Raw genomic sequence first — 8,745 nt, forward strand, 5'->3', positions numbered from 1 at the left:
AACACTGGTGATCTGAATTACTGCCAAACTTTAGTTCTACAACAGTGTGAACAGAAATTAAGCACATATTTCTATTTCTTCCTAGTTTATATAACAGAAGACTGATCCATAACCAGTTGGCAGAATGGGAGATGATATTTCTGAGCCTGGGACATACTTTTTCAATCACATGGGCCCTCAACCCACCCGTAACACCCCTGGGGCTAAAACGACCACCAGGTAAGAAGCTGGGCCCCTGCATGCATGAAGCTGTCAGAATAAGACCCTCAACAATTAAACCATACAGACATTCTGGCACGAAGCATTTGCTTAATTTCTTATTCAATAATTCTTTGAAGAAATAAGTGTTTCCACAACACACCCATTTTTTTTTCAGCCTGTCACATGTGGGATTACTTCCTTTATACCATGGAACAGAGACTAACACACAGTAACAAAACAAAATAATCTAAGTACAACCTTTTACCTAGAGTCCCTTTGGAACTTTTTAACATCACTCCTACTACAGTGACAGGACAGGACTTGCTATCACTGAGATTGCATTTGCATGGTAGCAAAAAGCTATTGCTAATTCTTATCAAGATTTAAACTCTAAAAATATTTTCATTCATCAGCCCCATGTTTATGCTCACTGCTGTCTTTCCACAGTATTCCACCAATCAGTAGTCCTTGATATTTGAATTTTAATTCATCTTTCAGGAATGTGGGAAATATGGAAGCAGAGTTGTCCTCCTCTGAATGTCTTGTAACCAGATCTTTCTTTCACAACCCTTTACAATGCAAGTGCTTCAAAGGCAAAACTACTCTCTCCCTCTTTTGTCTCTCAATGCCAGTCAAGACAATAAAGTCCCAATGTTATGAGGACTGTGGGGTCTACCATAAACTTCTGTTCCCATTCCAGCCACACTTTCCTTTTGAATTTAACCAGAACTTGAACCAACAAATCATACTTCATGCAAGACAAAGAGGGTCATACCCATCTCTGCTGAAAGTGACCAACTGTTTACTATCAACAGAGATGATCGCTTCCTAATCAAGGTCCTGTCAAACTACGTTAACTTCACTGAACAAGGCAGATCTAGCTAATCAAAACTGCATCATGCAAGTCAGTCATCAGAACAGAAGCTGTTTTTTCCCTTTCTAACATTTCAACCAGGAGTAGCACAACCACCCAAGAAGCTGAGTACAGATTCCAGAACTCAGCAGCAGATCTGCTTCACATTCTTCTTAAGGCATTACACCATTTAACTATTCCTTTGATGGGTCCATTATCTACACTTCTTCAGCCAAACATAGTAAAAGTAACTCCAAATATTGCAAATATTTTATACAATGTATAAAGTATCAGTCAGGAACAAAATAATTCATAAATATACATCGACAGAACTTTCGTCTGCAAGTTCAGGTTTCATTAAAACATATGGACCAACCAGAAACAAGTGGACACATCAATGGTCTTTCAACATATTAGAAGTAAAAGGAAGCAAAAGGGAAGGAAAAAACGAAATAGCAGAAGTTCTACCAGTTATGCTTCAATTTATTTCAATTAAAAGTTTGCAAAGATCACTGGCGGTTGCCATACTCACATATCTTCAACCTACACAATCAGCCCAATTAGCTGAACATGCATTATTTTAAAATCAAGCCTCTTGTTGCCTTTTTTTTTTTGTTGTCCCCCAGATTATCCACAAGTAGTGCAAAAACCTAGGAGAGAATCCACTAAAAATGTCATGGAAATGTACCTGATGCCTCTGGCCTCACTGTGCTGGATATATACTACTGGCAAGACTCACACTCTGCAGAAAAGTAATTCCTTACACTTGTTTAAAAAAAAAAAAAAAAAAAAAAAGTCATTCTACTCATGATAGTATTTCTATACCATAGAATGAACAATATAATGTAATATATGATCAAATCAATGGACAAAATGCTGGTGTTTCATGGTTTTCCTTTATGGATTCTGTTTTTTCATGTTTGGTGACAGTAACATTTTACACTCAAAATACTACTAATAGAAATTTTATGCGTGGCATACATACTTCCAATTCCGTTTCATATCAAAGACAGAACCATCTCACTTAAATATTCTGATGAAAAAAGTCCACATATCACATGTCCTTTCTTGATATACCAAAAGCCACTTGATGGCATTCTAGTCTTCTATTACACGATTCCTTATGATTAAGTACTGAGATGGCCGAGGTAATGGCAAAAAATCCCATAATCCGAATTTGATTTAAGTAGCAGGGCAATGCTCACAGCTAGAGGTAACACAATGCTTGTACACTACCCTTTGAGCAGTGTCATGGTGTCGGCCTACTAAAAATGAGATACCATGCCATCCGTATGATTTAGTTACAATTTATTTTTTACAAACAACAAAAAAACCACCAACAACAAAACAAAAACAAAAAAACCACAAGACAAACAGCAAAGCAGTAACACCAGCATCCTGGCATTATTTAGCATTTAATGTATCCATTTCTAATCCTCCAGGATGTATTTGCAGGCCATTGCTCAACATGAAACAGTGTAACTGACAGCATCTCTATGGCTGAGGATTAGTTATTGTTAAAAAGTTGTTTTTCCAGAGAAGAGGAAAGCATCTTCCCCTTCCCACCTTTCTGATATCCACAGGCTTCCCTCTTAACTCTCTGCCAGAACACTTCAGATCTGCCTTGAGCAAGACATTATCCCATACCACGAAACACACTGCTGTTCCTCCTGAGCCTCCCCACCAACTGGAACAGAAGCTGCTCAAGGTAATTCTTTGCCCTTTTGAAGGGCCTGAGGTCAGCAGTAATTGCTACTGTGGATGTTGGGCTGCTAAGAACCATGTAAGGACCAGTGTCTCCCTCCCCCAAGAGTTGTCAGGTTATAAGAAGTTTCAGGCATCCTTGAGGCAGACCTGAACCTGTAGGTGAAAGGCTCTAGATCCCAACACTGGGGTCACAGTCCCAGTGTTTCAGTCATCACACCTTAAAAAGCTTCAGTACACCAGAAAACCAAAACTGCGTGTCTCTGGTGTACATCTGCACTAAGACTGGAGCATAACACTGATGCACCCTTCAATGACCTAAGAATGAGACTATTTGTTTTCACTGGCACAATTTTTGACACATTTCCTTCCACTGACTTAGTACCCATTTTGAAGTTACTATGTCATTCAGCTCATGTGCTCATTTCCACTGAGAATGTCAGTCTAACCTAGACCTTTCTCACAACCAAAGTCAAAATTTACATGGAATTGTATTAACATGTTTACAAAGAAGTCTGGAATCCACCACTGCAGTCCCTTCCACACTAAGTAGTCTGAGGAGCAAATTTGACTTCTATCACGCTTAGAGATCAATGCTAGATCAAACCATGAATGACAGCCAGAAATCACTGCTTATTAATTCACTGTCCAGTGGCTCTAAAGGCATGAAATAGTTATTTTTCAGGGTGTCTTACAATGTTCCATTTCAGGTTTCTGGAATTGCATCACATAGCCCGAGGTTTCTTTATTTTTCTTGGACACGAACACTACCTCTATTAACCATTCAATAGTTACCTTGTGCTCAACCACGCAACCAGTAGCTTAGCAGACAGCAAGCTTTCTCTAAAAAAGAACATTCCTGAGAGACAAACATTTGGGATAAAAATGCTTGTCTACCAATGTGGGGGACAGACTTTGAGAAACCAAAGCCAAGTTTCCTTTTGGAAACTACTGGTTTTGGAGCCAAAGTTCTAGGACAAATTTTAGGCACATTAACAGAATTTTCTGGAGAACCTCCCTTCTGAAGACTATGGGCCTCAGGGTGTTTCCATTTAAGCACCTGAAGGGCAGAGACAGTTCTGCTTTTTTTGATCAACACCACCTTCACCACCACATTGCTTTTCAGGACCGTAAATGTGTAGCACTAGAGCAATTCAGCAACATTTGGCACTGACAACTCAAAGCAATAGAATCATACCTCTAGTAGTCATAGACATCTCACACAAAAAATGGTTTTATTTTATGCCTTCAAAAGATGCTCACCTTTTTGATAAGTCACATGTATGGATAAGTATCCTTTGCAGTGCTTACTTTATGGTCTGAGCAATAGCCAAGGCAGGGAACCTCTGCAATTCACAATAGTTGTTATCACTACAACAGGAGGTATAGGAGATAAAAGCCCCTTACAACTCAGTGACCACATACAAAGACTGAATAATATTCCAATGTGTTCACCTGCATCTCAGCCTTCACTACCCAGCCCAAAAAGCAGCAGTGTACAGAGAAAGATGCCAGATTTACACGGAGAACAGACATCCCACCTCCATCCTGCCTTCTCACCCTTCAGCACCCTCAGCCTCCTCTCTCTGCCAGGATGGGAACCAGAAAGGGACTTCATATCTGACACCCTGCACAGCCCACCTCCCTCAGTTTTGACTGCCATTATGGGCTTTCTTCTACCCCACTTCCTCATGGAGTGCTGCTCCCCTGTGCATCTCTGTAACACATGTACACAAGTGTTACTTAAACAGTAAGCAATGAAGCTAGTTTCAGTCCATCATAATGGAACATAGATAAGCCAGTGAGACACAGCTCTGCCTCCCCACCCTAACCGGGTACCAGGTCACAAGCACTCACACCCACCACAGAGCAGAAAGCAGTACCTAATGGCACCAGTGACAATCTTGTTTTTACTGATAAAGAACACAGACTTCATGAGAAAAAACCACTGTAGTCAAATACTATTTACACAGGACTGAAACCCCCTACAAAGAAACTGATATAAAGAGTTGAAGTTCTACGGCAGATATGAATACAATCCTGTCTCTTACTGGGCACAGAAAAATAATGGCCTTTTGATTTAAAGCTTCTTGTTGCTCTCTAGGGAGTTCTGTCTTCCATGTTCTCTCGGATGTTTGAGCTTGTCTGGTGCTGCTCTTTGTCAGTAACAGAATATAGTTTTTCTGCACACAGACAGTTTTAGTCAGCATCCTGACAGAAGAGCAGGGAAGACAGCACCTTCCCCAGAATTACCATTCTCTGGGCCTGACAGGCAAAGCCATTTGCTGGGAGAAAGTGCAAAACACCTTCTGGAGGTCCAAGTTTAGTCAGTAGCAGAAATAGGACTGGTTGGAATATCCACTTCTTTAAAACTTTCAAAATGCTTTCTGCTTGTAGAGTCACAATTGCTATTGGTTTACATGGTTGATCTCTGAATGTATTAAGTTGTCTGGGATACTATATATCATGCATGTGATAATGTATCTAATGATGCTAAGGATGGCTCTCATAAATCCATCAGGATTATATTATAAAAATGCAAACTAAAGACTTCACAGAAAGTGAATGAAACTGACCTAGCAAAAGAATCTGTTGAGAAACAGTGAGCTTACATGAGCAAGAACACAGTTGATTGGTTAACAATCAGTGTCTTAAAGAGATTACATGGTCATTCAGCGGGTTGCGCAGCAGCTCAATAAAAAAATATCATATTAATCACGTAACTTGACATGATCTGTGCCAGCACGGCACTGCAGTCAGAAATTGCATGCTGCATCTGTCTAGGTTTTCTTGCACAGCATTTGCTGAATACACACTTCTTCATCTGTACAGCACACATGGAGCAGTTGTTGTGCATGCCCAGTTACAACAGCCTGCACTCAACCATCAGGTGGACACTACAATTACCCTTCTCCCTGATTACATTTTCCAACAAAAGGACACCACGTAGAACCCAAAGAGAAGATCAGATCCCAAAGAGAAGATATAACCAATATCAGTATCTCTTTAGTGCCAAAGATTTTAGGATATTGTAAAAGCAATACGGCCATCTCAACCATTTCTATCACACTGAGAACAAGAAAACATCAGGTTCTTAATTTTTACTTTAAAATGGGGTGGTAGGGAGAGCGGCGGGATTTTAAAAAAAGGCAAAGATAAAAACCTACAAATGCAAAAAAAAAAAAAAAGCTAACAAAAAACCACCCAACAACAATGCACTTCAAAAGGTTGCTTTTTATCTCTCAAGTCATCATATGATATGCATTAAGTTACTCCTTACACATGCTGGGGATGACTCCAGTATTGCTGTTACAAATTTTGCTAATGCTGGCACAATTATGAATAGCAAAAATAAAAACACACATCAAAGTTGCCTTTTCATTCTGTCTCAGTATGATAAACTTTAGAGCTGTGACAAGGATACAAAGCAGTCTGAATACTGAGGAAGACAGCCCAACAACAGCTGCCACTGCTTATAGTGGGAGATCTTCCTTGCAATTTTAGGAGTTAAAATTTTAAAAGCTTTTCTTTCTAAAAATCAGCTAAAAGCTGGTTTTACATGTATATATCTATATTGCCTATAGGCAGAAAAATATTCTTTCTGATTGGGTAAAACATATAGGTTGCTAAAGAAAAAGACACATTTTGCTTTCTTGTTGGTGGAGAGATTGGAAAAGTGCAAGGGAAAAAACAGCAAATCAAAATGAACAAATTAAACAGTACAAACTTTAAAAAAGAAAGCAAAACCAACACGCAACCAGCTTTGAAACACACAATGTACAAAACTGGTACTTGCAATTCAAACTTTTCAATTAAACATAAAATGCAGTGGCTGCTTTACTGAGCTGCGACACATGTCCTTAGTAACAGGATATGAGCTGTTCACCTCTGGGGTCACTGTTTCTAATCCAGCTAGGAACAATAGTGACCACAAGTTGTTTACCATCTGACAGCTGTTTGCTAACTTATGTGAAATGAGTTGGTGGTCTCAGTCCATTTTTTATGGGGCAGGTGTCCACATTATAGAATAGCACTGTCACAACGGGCATCCCTGTTGACCAACCCAACAAAGAAAGGAATGAATGGCCATGGAGAGCAAACTATCCTTCCTTCCAAAGACCTGGTCCCTTCAAGTCACAACTAAACCACAGCTTTCAGTGGAGAAGCCCAGACACCGAATTTTATGGCTCAAGTAGCAAAAGTGTCTTAGACTCCATTTTTTCCTAGGAATCAAGGAGACTGCCTTCAGCAGCTAGTACAGATTACTGCAAAACAGTTCATGGTTACATAACAGTATATACCCCACAAGAAGCAAGCTGAATTTTTATTCTTCAGTCATTTAAGATAACAGCCAAGCACACTTCATAACAGGCAAAAATCCTCAATTGTACCTGGAAGTAGCAAAGTTTAGAGGAGTTCTGCTGAGAAGGGTATGTGAGGGCTTCAAGGTCTAAAGCTAAGGAGTTCAAAACAGCTGACTATAATTTCTTTAAGTTAGGTTGAATAAGAGCTTCTGCCGGGTAATATGTTACAAACAATTTGCTGTGTTGTTCCACAGCAGTCAGCTTTCCTCTAGGCCAAACTTTTCATTTAACCTCTCAGTGCCCTTTCCTCAAATATGTAATTGTTTTCCTGTGTGGTTAAACACAGCATTTTTAGGTCTTTTCATCTGTACTCCTGGGATAGCACAAATTTCATCTGTACATGGAGCAGCAGAAAATTTGAATGCAATTTTTTTCAAAGGAACAGCAAACAGCAGTGTAAACAGATGCAAATACCATCCAGAACTTTTTAGGGGATATAATTTCCTAAATAGCACTTTTAGGAGATGACAAAACTAACAGAAAAATTAAAGGAATGAGCATGTTACGACACAGGGTACAGTTCCTTTCAATTATTCCCTACCAGCTGCTTGCAGTACCATCTGTTGTTGCCTAAGCAGCTTCCTTTTGAATGGCTTTGCACTGAAGCAGAACTGCTCTCACTGTTGGACACAATCAGGTCAGGTCAGCGCTCCCCCCAGCACCGAACCTGCTGCCTGTCACAGCTTCCCCCACCTCGATATTTCTTGCTGGCCACCAGCTCCCGAGGCCGCGCTGCATCTGTCAGGAGGCCCATTTTTCATCACTCGCTCGCCATTCACAGCGAGCAGGACGGAGCGCGTCTCACTTTGTGCAGGATGCTCTCAGAGACTCCCGTCAGACACTGAGCGTGCCACCATATGGCCAGGTTTACGCTGAAGCAGGAAAGGTCGGGGGGAAAAGGCCGAACAAAAAAGCACAGCTCTCAGCATGGCTTCTGTCTTCTGCTTTGAGCCACTGTGGCCGTGCCGGGGGTGCCTCAGGACGGAGCCCAGTGCGGAGGTCCGCTCCCTCCGGACGGGCGGCGCTGCCAGCTCTAGGGCGGGAGGAGGCCGAGCGGAGCCGCCCCGCGGGGGCACACGGCGGGATCCCGCCGGGAGCCCCGCCAGGAGCCGGCCCCTGCCCTGCCCCGCCGGGACCCTCCTGCCCGGGGGGCCGCGCACAAAAGGCCCCGAGGCGCTGGTGCGTTCCCAACGCCGCTCCTTCCCGCGGCATCTGCGAGGGAAACACACATCGCTGGGAGCCACTTTCACGATTTTGTTGCGAGCGGGATTAGCTGGATTAGGGGCCGATTCATAAGGACCCCCTGCGGCCGTGAGGAAGTTTCATCACAAGGTCAGTGTGGTGTGAACTATATTCTGTCAACACCACCACTCCTTATAGCCGGCTACAAAAAATACAAAAAGGGGGTGAGGGCGGGGGGGGTGCTCACGGGGAAGGAGGAAATTTCAAATGAAATATATGAATGAACAGTTTACAGCAACAAAAAGATTTACAGATTTCCCCCTCAAATGCTTAAAAAGATGTGTACCCTTCAACGCTGCGTTCCTTTAAAACAAGAAACCTGTATTAGTCATTTTTAATTTATAAAGAATTTAGTGGTTTAGGAGGTGGGAGGAACCTGGG

At 41.7% G+C, this 8,745-nt stretch overlaps 2 protein-coding genes across 6 annotated transcripts in view; one reads left to right on the forward strand and one right to left on the reverse strand.

Annotated features, from left to right (window-relative positions):
• The window catches only part of LOC117011070 (aminopeptidase O (putative)), a 386,126-nt gene extending 384,300 nt beyond the window's left edge, over positions 1–1,826 (forward strand). For both annotated transcript variants that reach the window (XR_004420849.1, XR_004420847.1), the window contains one exon: positions 86–1,826. The gene's annotated coding sequence lies outside the window, so the exon portion shown is untranslated. The remainder of the gene's footprint in view (positions 1–85) is intronic.
• Positions 1–8,745, reverse strand: part of PTCH1 (patched 1) — a 73,105-nt gene that overhangs the window by 44,452 nt on the left and 19,908 nt on the right. The gene's annotated exons all lie outside the window — the stretch shown is intronic.

The sequence above is a fragment of the Catharus ustulatus genome, chromosome Z (genome assembly GCF_009819885.2).
Source record: "Catharus ustulatus isolate bCatUst1 chromosome Z, bCatUst1.pri.v2, whole genome shotgun sequence".
Classification (NCBI taxonomy): Eukaryota; Metazoa; Chordata; class Aves; order Passeriformes; family Turdidae; genus Catharus; species Catharus ustulatus.